The 14320-nt window shown below is 47.2% G+C and overlaps 1 protein-coding gene across 3 annotated transcripts in view; it reads right to left on the minus strand.

The window, feature by feature from the left end:
• The window catches only part of malt3 (MALT paracaspase 3), a 113821-nt gene that overhangs the window by 74554 nt on the left and 24947 nt on the right, over positions 1–14320 (minus strand). The gene's annotated exons all lie outside the window — the stretch shown is intronic.

Genomic DNA, 14320 nt, shown 5'->3' on the forward strand with positions numbered 1-14320 from the left:
GCCTCTATGATTCTATGATATGCACATTCCTCATTCTCCAGTGACTTTGTTCCTCCAGCTCCAAATCTTCAACGTGTTTCTGGCTCCAATTCTTCATTCAGCCTGTCCCTCTCTTTGACTGTCCCTTCATCTACTCCTTGATATGCTTTTCTTTCCATCACTGTAGTTTCAGTGCTCAGTATATTCAAACAGTCACCATTTCTTTCTCTGCTTTCTTGTTATTCTGATCCTCTCTGCCCTAACGTGACTCCCTCTGGTCCAAATATTTCCGTTCTCATGTATATTAAAAGGCCAACTTTATTCTCGTTTGGGATTAACTTTGAGATTAATTTGAGGTTCAGGTAAAGTTCAAAGAGCATTTTTTCAAAGGTATTAAACAGCTCACATTATTAAACCCTGCACAAGTCAGGAGTGTGATGAAATACTCCCCACTTGCCTGAATGAGTGCAGCTCCCACAACACTCAAGAAGCTTGACACCATCCAGGACAAAGCAGCCCGCTTGATTGGCACCACATCCACAAACATTCACTCCCTCCACCACCGACACACTGTAGCAGCAATGTGTAACATCTATAAGATGCACTGCAGGAATTCAAGACTCCTTCGATAGCACCTTCCAAACACACGATCACTACCATCTAGAAGGACAAGGGCAGCTGATAGCTGAGAATACCACCAACTGGAAGTTCCCTTCCAAGTCACTCACCATCCTGACTTGGAAATTTATCACCGTTCCTTCACTGTCGCTGGGTCAAAATCCTGGAACTCCCTTCCTAATAACACTGTGGGTGTACCTACACCACATAGGCTGCAGCGGTTCAAGAAGGCAGCTCTCCACCACCTTCTCAAGGGCAACTAGGGATGGGCAATAAATGCTGGCCCAGCCAGCGACACCCACATCCCATGAATGAATAAAAAAACTAAGAATGAAATGGAAATGGACTGGCTGTTCATTTTGCTCACAGAATCACAGAATTGTTATGGTGCAGAAGGAGGCCATTTGGCCCATCATGTCTGTACTGCTCTACTGGCTCTCCAAATGAGCAGCTCACCTAGTGCCATTCCCCCACTTTCTACCTTTTCAGATAACAGACTAACTGCCTTTTGAATGCTTCGATTGAATCTGCCTCCACCACACTCTCAAGCAGTGCCATTCCAGACCCGAACCACTCGCTGCATGAAAATGTTTTTCCTCATAACACTTTGCTTCTTTTATCAATTACTTTAAATCTGCACTTTGTTCTTGATCCATTCATGAGCGGGAACCGTTTCTCCCTATCCAAACAAGAGAAAGATCAAACTTGTATTTAAATAATGCTTTTTACTTCCTCAAGACATCCCAAAGTGCTTAAATAAAGGCAAAAATACTGTGGATGCTGGAAATCTGAAACGAAAACAAAAAATGCTGGAAAAACTCAGCAAGCCTGACAGCATCTGTGGCGAGGGAGACAGAGATAACGTTTCAAGTCCGTATGACTCTTCTTCAGATCTAAAGGGAGGTAGAGATGTGGTGAAATATATACAGATTAAGTGGGGGTGGAACCGGTGAAGCTGGATAGAAGGCCAATGATAGGTGGAGGCAAAGGAGAGATGGCAAAAGATGTCATAAACAAAAGGTTGTTAATGGTGGTTGTACTAGCTAAAGGAGGTGCTAATGGTGACATTAAGAAAGCAAAATGTGATAATGGCTGGACCAGGGTAAGGACTCTGGAAAGTGACAGATGGCCCTAGTGGGGGTGGGGTGGGGGAAGCAAGATCGAAAATAGGCTAGAAGCTGGGGATAAAACAATGAATGAAAATGGAAATAAATTTTAAAAATAAGAATAATGAAAATAAGTGGGAAAAAACATTAATGAGCAGAATTTTCTGCCTTATGTGTGGGGGATATTTCGCTGGGCACGCACGCCCACCATTAATTATTAACGGGCTAGTTAAGGCCCTTAAATTGGCAATTGACACCGATTTTCAGGTGCCCGTGCGATCTTCAGGTCAGGCCACAGGCACAACGGGCAGGCGAGTAGGAGACTTTTGAACAAAACTCATCCACGGGTGGGATAAGAGGGCTCAGTGGGGTTGTCAATCTGATCTATGAGTATTTATTGCAGACAGCTTTTTAAACTTGTCTGTGTGATCTGCAGCAGTTCAGAACGAATTCCAGCAGCTTTCTCTGTACTTTGAACCTTTAGGTCAGCTCTCTGCAGTCAGGAATCTTTATCGGGCCTGCAGCTTTCCGGAGGCCTCCCTTTAGCCTGGGGGTATGGGTCCTGAACTCTCCACTGGAGGCAGCTCCTCTGAGGAGGAAGGGAGAGCTAGAATAAGGAGGAGGCCAGGAGTGCACATTCAGCCTCCAGGAGAGCCACAAGGGGCCCAGGGCCAAGAAGTAATCCAAGGTGGAAGGGGCCACAGAAGACGCCACTATCCTGCTGCCAGGATATACAGGCGGAGAAGCAGCTACCACAATATGACTGAGGTGCAGTGCCGAAGGAGACTCCGAATGTCAAGAGAGACAGTACACTATATCTGTCAGATGATTGGCCCCAAGATCTCTCGCAACTGTGTGGGTGGACACCCCATGCCAGCGGCTCTGAAGGTCACAGTTGCCCTCAGCTTCTATGCCTCTGGCTCCTTCCAGGGCTCAGTGGGTGATCTTTGCGGTGTCTCCCAAACAGCTGTCCACACTTGTGTCAAGCAGGTCACAGACGCTCTGTTCAGGCGTGCATTGACCTTCATCCACTTCCACTGGGACCAGGCAAGTCAGGCACAACGAGCCAGAGGCTTTGCGGCCATTGCTGGCTTCCCCCGCGTCCAGGGTGCTATAGACTGTACACATGTGGCCATCAGGTGAGCCCGGTGCCTTCGTCAACAGGAAGGGCTTCCACTCCATGAACGTGCAGATAGTGTGTGATCACAGGATGCTGATTCTACAAGTCTGTGCAAGGTACCCAGGCAGCTCCCACGATGCCTACACCCTCAGACACTCCCAGGTTCCGGGGCTCTTCAGTGCTCCAGCCCAGCTTGATGGATGGCTGCTGGGTGACAAGGGCTATCCCCTCAGAAGGTGGCTCATGACGTCCCTCCACCATCCAAGAACAGAAACTGAGCAGTAGTACAATAGGAGCCACGCCTCCACAAGGGCTGTGGTGGAGAGAGCCATTGGTCTTCTCAGGATGTGCTTCCGATGCCTGGACCGCTCAGTACCTCCCAGATCGTATGTCTGTGATAGTCGTAGCATATTGCGCTTTGCACAATCTTACGCTGGAAAGTGGGGATGCAGTGGACGATGAAGAAGTTGACGCAGTGGATGCGGCTGCACACGATGACTCCAGCACTGATTCTGAGGGTGAGGAAGCACAGGGGAATGATGAGGGGCTAAATGCTGACCCGGGACTACACCAAGGAGGCAGGAACACCCGGGACACTTTAATCCAACGAACCTTCAGCTAGCTCCACACAAATGGATCAGGAGGACCAGCCTTGCCTGTCGCTTCCATACTCGACACTTAAGTGCTACATCTGCCACTTCATCAGCTGCAACTAAGGGCTTTGGACATAAACCTCAATGGCCACTCAAACACTCATGATATGTCTGTAAAACATACAAATGCAGAACAAAGGAGCCACCCTCAGCCATGGTAACACATCTGGTTTTAATTTTCACCATCATAAGGTCACACAAAATGAAACCAAAACGTTTCTCCAGCATAAACAAATAATAATTCCCTAATCTCGGGCCAACACAAAAGAACCAGTGAGAAACCCGTGGTGTGCCTAGGGTGCCTTATGTTTACGTTTACAGGTGCTACGTCTTGGTCCCGCTCCATCGCTCGGAGTGGCATCTGAGACAGCCTTGACTCTGCTGTCCTGTTGGCCTCAATGACCTTGGCGGTCGTCCTCTGGCCCGTGGAGCCTGTGCTGGCCCCGCCTGGGAGGGATCTGCCAGTTCCACAGCTGGCACCTCCCCAGTCGTCGCAGCCTCACCCGATGAAGCGGTCACTGGGAGAGGGGCGGAGCAGCTGTTGCCCTCATCCAGAGCGCCGTGAGAGGAGCCCGCAGATACGACAGGCAGCTGCTGGACCCCCCTGCTTACCATCGATGGATGGGCAATGAGCTGGGAAGCTTGAAGCCCACGCCATCTCCCACATTGGCAATGACAAGCTGTGGCCACTGGTGTTGTGAGGGCTTGCAGGTCCAAGCGTAATCCCAGGAGAAGCTACTGTTCTCCTGGAAGCCCCTCTCCATGAGAGTCGCCACTCTCTCCATGGAGGAAGCATGATGGTCTGCCATGAGGCTCATTGCAACACTGATGCTCCGTATGGACTCCTCCACCACGGACACCAAGCGAAGCATAGTCTCATGCAACACTCCCAGATGCTCCCGCACATCCAGCCACGTTTCCTGCAGCTGCTGCATCGCGGACGACTCCAGAAACACATCATCATGCCCCGATTCAGCAGGTGCCTGGTCCCCTGCAGTCCTCCAACTGCTGGCGCCATCGGCACTCTCTGTCTCTGCCAGCTCCTCCAGCGATTGTGAAGTGCCCTCTCCACTGTGCCCCAGAACACTAGCCAATGTTGCAATGCCCACTGATATGCTAATATCTGCGCTGGTGCCTGCCTCGCAAAATGGTGAGACACAGGTGACAGTTGAGGGCCCTCAGGTGTGAGAGGGGGCATCTGGAAGTGCTCCTGGTGGACAGGCTCTGATGATGCTGAAATTAACAACCAGGACAGTGAATCAGTTAGCGTGCACACAGTGACTCACTTCATCCCTTTCCCCCTGGCTCATTATGCGCTCAACCTTCCAGAACCTATGGAGACGAATATTGGTGGGGTGGCAAATAGTCAGGAGGAGACCCTAACATTGCAGGCGGATACAGACAGGCTGGTCAGATGGCCTAAGGAATGCCACATGGAATGTAATGTGGATAAGTGTGAGGTGATGCACTTGGGCAGGAGAAACAAGGTACGGGAATACACGAGGAATGGTAGGACCGTGGAAAGTAAGGAGGATCAGAGGGACCTTGTTGGGCATGTCGACAGGCCCATTAAGGTAGCGGGACAGGTACATAAGGCGTTTAAGGAGGTAAATGCCATACTTGCCTTTATTAGCCAAGGAATAGAATATAGGAAGAGGGAGGTCATGTTGCAAGTGCAGAAAACGCTGCCTAGGCCACAGCTGTACTTCTGTTTGCAGCTGTGATCAGCGCTTCACGGGAGGGATGTGATTGGAGTGGAGAGAGTGCAGAGGTCGCTGACCAGGATGCTGGCTGGGCTGGAGAGTTTGACTTATGAGGAGACATAGTATAGACTGGGGATATTTCCCCTGGAGCAGAGGAGATTGAGGGGTGACATTATTGAGCTTTATAACATTATGAGGGGCATAGATAGGGTCGACAGAAATGAACTTTTCCCCTTGGTGGAGGGATGAGTAACCTGGTGGCATTGATTTAAGGTAAGGGGCATGAGGTTGACAGGTGAGGTGATGATCAATTTTTGCACACAGTAATGTGGGACGCACTGGCTGAAAGGGTGGTGGACGCAGAAACCCTCCTAACATGTAATAAGTATTTGGATGTGCAGTTGCAATGCCATGGCATACACGGCCATGGGGATAGTGGTCGGAAATGGGATAAGGCGACTTTGGAAAGTGCTTGACAAGCGCACCTTCAAAGGGCTGAGGGACCTTTGTCTATGACCCACTCTGACTCTATCAGTCTGTGAATGAGCAATGTTGCAACAATAACAATTCAAACAATCATCAGTGCTATGGACGGTGGGGAGACAGAACGGATGTCTCTGTTGACCTCAAATACCTGGCCGTTCCACCCCAGCCTCACTGACACCAGTGGACCTGGGCACATGGCACCTCTCAAGCTCCAGCTCGAAGCGGCTTAAAATCATCAGCTGGGCCCGGCCACCTCCAGTCCGCGAAAGCTCACATGCATTGTGAGTATTTTTCTCCCGAGAAACAGAAGACCATTCATTGCGGCTAATCGCACATGGATGGATTCTGCACTCACATGCCGCACCCCAGCCACAGTGGCTCATATCAGGCCTCCAGTGCCTCCTCTCCCTGATACTGCTGATCAGTCACACAAAGATAGTGTGCCTGCTCCCAACGCTCGCCCCCCCCCCCCCCCCCACAACCACCACAACCACCACAATGGCCACCCTGGACACATTCTGCGTCCATCACTTTAGGAAACACACGGTCTTAGCTCCCATAGCAAGGAGGCGCAACTACGTGCAGTGTCGAGGGCAGCAGATGGCTCTTGGCCACGAGACCTTGAGGCTCCCCTTCCACAATCTCATCACCGTGAATAGGACATGTGTTGGAGTTCTGAGTATGCGCCTAGCTGCATCTCCTGCAGGTTGCCCCCAGACTAGTCATGTGCCACTAAGAGCAACACATGGTGCGGGGAAGAACTCATCTCCTCATGAACCACTCAGGCTGAAGTAAGCATGGGCACTATCTGCTTGTCCACCCAGCGTACAAGAAATGCCCAACATGATTCAATGCAGTCACAACAGTAAGACTTGGGTAGGGAGGGGGGTCCTGAAAGGCTAAGGCTACCAGCTGGGTTAAATGCCCAATGCCAACATTGTCCTCACCCTTCCAGAGCACAACAAATCATTGAAGCGCTTACGACACTGGATCCAGGTGCGCCGCACCACGTCGCAGGAGCTCACCACCTCCTCTCCTGCACGTTTGGTCATGTGGGGGGGCCTCCTCCGCCCATCCTGGGAGACCAACACCTCCTGCCGCACTGCCACCTCCTCAAGGAGGGCAGCAAGGCAATCATCAGAAAAGCGAGGGGCAAACTGGCGTCCCCCCACCCCCGCCGTTGGCCTACCCTGCAGCCTACCCTGCTCCTGTGGCAGACCCTGCAGCCTGCCCTCCTCCTCTGCCCTTCCCTCCAGCGTGCCCTGCTCAGCAGACCCCCTGTGGTTTGATCTCAATGTGGCCATTGTGAGCAGCCTACAGGAGGCCGCCAGGCCTTCCTTTAAACAGACTGCCGGGTCGCCATTGGAGCCGGCGGTCTGTGCACGCCCGCTGCAGCCCGCCCACTCTCGCTACCCACGGGAGTTGGAAATGCGCTGGGAGGGCCTTCATTGGCCCGCCCGTGCAAAATGGCGGCGCAGCCCCGATTGGGTCCACGCCAGCCCACGTTCGCTCCTGCTCTGCTCGCCAAACGGAAAATTTTGGCCAATGAAAATTTTTTAAAATTAAAATTAAAAAAATAAAGATAAGAGAAAATAAAAATGAATATGGAAAAAAGGGGGATAAGAAGGAGGGGGTGGGGATGGAGGAGAGAGTTCATGGTCTGAAGTTGTTGAACTCAATGTTAAGTCCAGAAGGTTGTAAAGTGCCTAATCGGAAAAATGAGGTGCTGTTCCTCCAGTTTGTGTTGAGTTTCACTGGAACATTTTTTATTTTTATTTTTTTTTAATTTTCATTAATTATTATTTTCATTATTATTATTTTAATAATTTATTTCCATTTTCATTCATTGTTTTATCCCCAGCTTTTAGCCTATTTTCGATCTTGCTTCCCCCACCCCACCCCCACTAGGGCCATCTGTCACTTTCCAGAGTGCTTACCCTGGCCCGGCCATTATCACATTTTGCTTTCTTAATGTCACCATCAGCACCTCCTTTAGCCAGTACAACCACCAATAACAACTCTTTGACCTTTTGTTTATGACATCTTTTACCATCTCTCCTTTACCTCCATCTTTCGCTGGCCTTCTATCCAGGTTCACCGGTTCCATTCCCCTTAATCTGTATATATTTCACCACACCTCTACCTCCCTTTAGATCTGAAGAAGAGTCATACGGACTTGAAACGTTATCTCTGTCTCTCTCTCGCCACAGATGCTGTTAGACCTGCTGAGTTTTTCCAGTATTTTTTTGTTTTCATTCCAAAGTACTTCACAGCCAGGCAATCAAGTACTTTTGAAGTGTAATTCCTGTTGTAATGTAGGAATCGTGAAAATCAACTTGCGCACAGCAAGATTCCATAAACTGTAATGAAATAAATGAGCCAGTAATCTGTTTTTAGTGACTATGGATGAGGAATATGTGTTGGCCAGGACCCGCCTGCTCAGATAGTGCAATGGGAGCTTCTCACTACCAGGCAGGGCAGGCGGGATCTCAGTTTAACACCTCTATTTGAAAGGTAGCAGCTCTGACAGTGCAGCACCTCCTCAGTACTTCATTGGAGTGTCAGCCTAGATGTTGTGCTCAGGTTTCTGGAGTAGGGCTTGAACTCTTGACCTTCTCGCATAAGCCATAGTGCAGCTCACTGAACCATGACTCACAGCCTTGGTTCAGATGTAGTACTCTGGCTTAAAAGTTGTTTTTTTAAGAAAAACCTCAATGTTCCTGCTACTGGGGAGACCCCGAGGGTCTTCCTCAGGTCTCCAGTGAGATTGCGTATGGGGTACCTCCTAGAGTGGCTCCCTTATAAACACTGGGGATAGGAGGTTTCAAACCAGCTTACAGTCTGGGCTGAAGCAGCACCATCGACACCTACTGATGAACAAAAGCCTGAAATGTTCCTCCATGAGGAAGTTGTCTCTTTTTATAGATCTTAAAAATAGGTTCTGTGGGTGGAATGGTGAGTAACTGTCGCAGAGCTTTCCCTGGTGCTGGCACGCAATCTTAACACCACTATTTTAGGCGCAATGGAATAATTATTTCATGACCTCAGTTCCTTAACTGTTGAAATAAAGGAGCCATCAGTGTAACCAACTTGTATGTAAATAATAAGTTTAGTGGTTGAGTGAGCTTGGATGACTTCAGTCTGAACTTCCTCTACAGTTTGTCCTGTGCACATGCTCAGCTCACGTGATCATTAAGAAGGAGATAGAATTGTGACCGAGGAAATCTTGATGGTGACACACAGACTAAAGTATGCCAAAGCCAGTTAACTTGTGAAACAGAAGCCTAGATTTTCAGATCTGCACCAGCATTGGTATTAGCCCGTTTATATTTTCTAACTAGTTAATACCAGAATTTAGGCTAATCAAAATCTCAGAGCCGACTTTGGTTGTGGTGCTAAGAGAAAAGAAGCTCCATTAACCTAGCTAGGGGTAAGTTGCTTGTCATTTTATAGCAGCATATTAGGCCACAGAGTTGGAGATCTTGGTATCTGGAGCCTGTATGTTGGAGTCGCAAACTCACTAATGGTCATTTGTTTCATGACCATCTAATGCCTACCATTCTCGAGAGGGGATGACAACCCCTTAGAAATGGGGGATTGGAACGACGTTGATCAACTCAACCAATATCCTAGTGGAGGAGTTTCTCTCTTCAAGGATGCCTTGATGAATGATCAGCCAGGCTAACTCACTGAAGGGATCGAACTCCTCCACAAGGCACAGACATATTGCCCACTCGGCTCCAGATAACTAGGCAGGTGAGTGCCTTATTAAAGTAAAGTAGCTCTGGTCGCAGGAAGCTTACCTTGTTCTCTGTACTGCTTTAACTGCTGCAGAATTCCTACACACACTTGGGTATCTCCAAGCCTTGGCACTTGCCAACCTGCACCAAACTCTATGAGCTTAGATAGCGGAGGCATTGAGGGGTTGGGGTGAAAGGGAATATATACATCCATATCTCGTAAACAGAAGTTCTACCTCTGAAATTTTTAGTAGCTTAGTTAGGATACTCTTTGTCACTGTCAGTTTTCATCTGTCAAAGAATCAGCTGATCAAGACATTAAAAAAAACTGCAGCTTTGCAGTAGAGAAAACTGATGTGATAAAAGTTTAAAATGTTCTCGATATAATCAGCGCAAAGTTTGACTTGAAAGCAGAGCAATGAAAGTATGCTTCGCAAACATTGCCTACTTCGCCTCGAACACATTGCTCACATTTGCACATCTGCCACTGATAGCTTCCAGGCCCTTGAGAACATAGAGCCTGTTAATTTATTCGAGTATATCATGGTTGTCTTAGCTCCATTTATCCATTTTGCTCAACAACCATTAATACCCTTGTCTAACAAAACAAATCTGTTTTGAAGTTTTCAATTTCCCAGCCACAACAGTTTTTTGAGGAAGAGTTTTCCAGATTTTCACTACCCTCTGTGTGAAGAAGTGCCTCCTGATATCACCCCTGAACAGTCCAGTTCTAATTTTAAAGTCATGCCCCCTTAATCTCGACTGTGCCAACAGGGGTCATCTCTAGGTTCGACTCTTCCTGGCTGAGTCTCCCATTCTTCACCCTCTGTGAACTTCAGCACATCCAAAACTGTGCTGCCATCCGTATAACATCCCACACCAAGTCCCACTCGCCTATCACTCCCATCCTTACAACAATGTTTAACATTTGGCGACTCCAGTTGGTTGAAAAGAAAGAAGGAAAGTAAAAAAGAAAGACAGACTTGCATTTATATAGTGCTTTTCTTCACCACTGGTCATCTCAAAGCGCTTTACAGCCAATTAACTACTTTTGAAGTGTAGCCGCAGGCGCAATGTTGGAAATGCAGCAGCCAATTTGCACACAGGAAACTCCCACAAACAGCAATGTGATAATGAACAGATCATCTGTTTTTTTATGCTGTTGATCAAGGGATAAATATTGGCCAGGGCACCAGGGACAACTCCCCTGCTCTTCTTCAAAATAGCGCCATGGGATCTTTTACATCCACCCGAGAGGGCAGATGGAGCCTCAGTTTAATGGCATATCCAAAAGATGGCACTTTCGACCGCGCAGCAGTCCCTCAGTACTGCATTGGCGTGTCCACTTAGATTTTTGTACTCAAGTCCGGGAATGGGACTTGAACCTGGAATCTTACGACCCCTGAGGTGAGAGGGCTACCAATTGGTGTTCCAACACCAGAGAAAGTCAATAGGCACACCAATAAAAATAACCAAAGTTTTATAGATTCAGGTATCATCCTAGAACATCAGGTAGAAATTAACCTGGAGCCTCTTATGTAATTTCTGCACTAGCACACAAATTAATACCTCAGAGACTTGAAATAGTGTCGCTCTAGTCCTGGATTTAGGAGGTACCTTCCTTGCTTTTGTGCTCCTGGGAGCACACATTGATCCCTGGGCTGCACAGGATTGTGTACCCATTAATAGCCCCTTGTAATTTCCCAGCTGTTAATTAAAATGGATTGCAAGTTGGGTAAACTTTATAACAGGCTCATGATCCTACATACCCAGTTATCTGATGCACGGTCCTGTAATTTAAAAAAAAATTAATTCATGGGATTTGGGCATCACTGGCTAGGCCAGCATTTATTGCCCATCCCTAATTGCCCTTGAGAAGGTGGTAGTAAGCTGCCTTCTTGAATTGCTGCAGTCCATAACGTGACGCTCCGTGTTGGGAGCGGAAATGCAGAGAGTTTACTTCAGCCACCCAGTATACAACATAAAGAACATATCTTTTTATTTCTGTTGGACTGTGTATTAAAATTACAATGGCTGCAGTTTGAAAGACATGTTTACTGGAACAGTATGAGGGATATATACAATGTTGCTGTCCTGGAACAGAGTGTGCCATGAAAGACAGGATGGTACCAAGGAGGAGTCCAGTCTACCGGGGAATTGCCTGGCAACAACATTTTAATTGGCTCCTAACCAGGTGACCAGGGTTTGTGCGAGTGCAATGCAGCAGAAAAAAAAAGCTCCTAGCCTGAAAAGAGAAAAGACCTAAAACCGCTTTCCCCTATGTAAGATTCCAGTAATTCTACAATAATAAGTGTTTTTTTCTCATATCTCTATAACCTACTCTCTCTGAAAAACTCCTACCAAGAGGAAAAGGGGAAAATCACCATTAGAGACATTGAAAAGCAAGTGCTTAACCAGTAAACTAAAGACTGAAAGTGCTGGGAAGACCACCTTGTATCATCAACAAAGAACTGAAAGGAATTTGGAAGACATCGATCAAAATCAACCCATCGAGTCCTATATTCTGGAATTGGTGCTATTGAAACTGTTTTATCCCACCTGTAAGATCCATATTTTTATGTGCCTTATGTGTCTTGTATGTGTGTGTGTAGGGATTTAGGAAGGGATAGAGTTTAGGTCATAGAGTTAGAAATTAGCGGTTCATATTTTTTTCTTTTGCCACTGGTTAAAGACAATTTGTTCAATAAACAAATACTTATTTATTAGGTTTACAAACCTGGCACTCATATTCTGTCAACCTAAATTAAACAATTAGGTGGTTTGATCAAACTTTTGACATTTGTCGTGACCCGGGGAGCAGTGGGGCTTGATATTACGGTGCACTATCCCCAGTGAGTCGTGACAACCGCTATAGTGGATTTAACCGCACTGTTGCCAAGAGGAACTTCAAGCCACTAAAGCCTCAGACCAGCTAATAACATGATTGCAAAGTAATGCCTATTTCAGTTTATTCCAGGACCTCTAATATTTGTTGGGTGAAAAGTGGGGAGTAGGTCAACCAGTCTTTAACAACATAGGAACAGCAGTAGGCCATTAAGCCTGCTGAGCATGTTCCACCATTCAGTTAGATCATGGCTGATCTGCATCTCAACTCCATCTACCCACCTTAGTTCCACTATCCTCAATATCGAAACCTACACAATTCTAAAAGGACTTGACAGGGTTGACAATGAGAGGTTATTTCCACTCGTTCGGGGAATCAAAAACACGGGGGCAGAGTCTCAGGATAAGGGGCTGATACTTTGGGACTGAGATGAAGAGAAATTTCTTCACTCATAGGGCTGTGAATCTTTAGAATTCTCTGCCCCAGGGAGTTGCGGATGCTCATTGACTATATTTGAGTCTGGGATGGACAGATTTTTGATCTCTCGGGGAATTAAGGGGTATGGAGACTGGGCAGGAAATGAGTTGAAGCCGAAAATCAGCCACAATCGTATTGAACGGCAGAGCAGGCTTGAGGTGCCTTACGGTCTACTCCTGCTCCTATTTCTTGTGTTCTTAATACTCTTGCCTAACAAAAAGCTTTTTTTGTTTACTTCTTGCATCAAATGACAATCTCTGTAACCTCCTCCAGCCCTACAACCCTCCCAGATCTCCTTGTCCCTCCAATTCTGACTGCTTCCGCACCTGAAATCTTTCACCCACCCTTGGTGTCTGTGCCTTCAGCTGCCTAGGCCTTAATCTTGGGAATTTGCTTCCTAAATCTTCAGTTCCGGACCACCCTCTCCTCTTTTAAGACATTTCTTAAAACTCAAATCTTTGATCACCTGTCCTAAAAGCTCCCTACATGGCTCAGTGTCCAGTTTTGTCCAATAATATGAAGCACTTTGGGATGTTTACTATGTGGAAGGTACTGTATAAATGCTTTGGGACTGTTTGGAGCTGTATCCCCTCTCTTAAATGGAAGTGCTGCTGGGAGTACCTTCAATGGTGCAGTTTCTTGTGTAGATCTAGTTGAATGAAATAAGAGGCTGAATTTTACTGTGGGTTTTGGGACCTCGACATTGGACCCACTGCTCACCCCAGAGGTAGCACTTGTTGGCAATGGGACCAACTTGGTCATTTTCGGCAGCCAGACTCCTGGCAGCTCCCCCACCGGGAGAGGTGGTCACTGCTGACGCAGGTAGGAGACCTTAGGGTGCCTGCATGTAAGTTAACTAAAAATAAAATGATGATGGGGCCAAGGGGAAATCCTGTTAGGGGTATTGTTGGGGCTTCGGGGGCTGCCTTCCTGACCTATAACCACAGCTCTTTGGGCCATGGTGCCTCTGGTTCCAATGACCCACTTCTGTTCCGGGGCAGCCATAGGGAGGCTACCTCCATTGTCTTCTGCATGCACCAATTGGGGGGGCCACCCGAAAGGCCAGTAAAGTTCTTGGCTGGTAGATAAATTTTCAGAATGAATGCCTCCCAGCTGGCAGTCAAGACCATTGGTTATAAAGGTCCCCTATGGATCCATTCTCTAATGGGCCTTGCACTGGGCATCAGCTGTGAAGCAAAGTAGTGAGTTCCTGTGGATGTATCAAGGAACCTATTTAATGGAAATGCCTCCTACATGGTCCTGGGCTTCTGAAGTTGTTGAATTAAGATTCCTGGTGGGTTTGACTGAAAGTGATTTGAGGGATTGGGAATGTCGAAGGGTCTCCATGACATTGACCAATTGGAATTACCAAGGGCTTCTCCAGTGTGTAGACAAGAGGCCTTTACTTCAACCTCATACACTGACTGAACAATGAGCAATTAATACATTTGACAAAGAGAATAACTTTGAAGAAATGGATTAATGGTTTGTGCTTAAAAAAAAGCTTCAAAATTGCAGAGTGCTATGTATAGACTGAGATATATATTAAACTGTGGTCCCATCTGCCCTCTAACTATTCAAATGACTAGCAGA

This window comes from Cetorhinus maximus, chromosome 30 (genome assembly GCF_964194155.1).
Source record: "Cetorhinus maximus chromosome 30, sCetMax3.hap1.1, whole genome shotgun sequence".
NCBI lineage: Eukaryota > Metazoa > Chordata > Chondrichthyes > Lamniformes > Cetorhinidae > Cetorhinus > Cetorhinus maximus.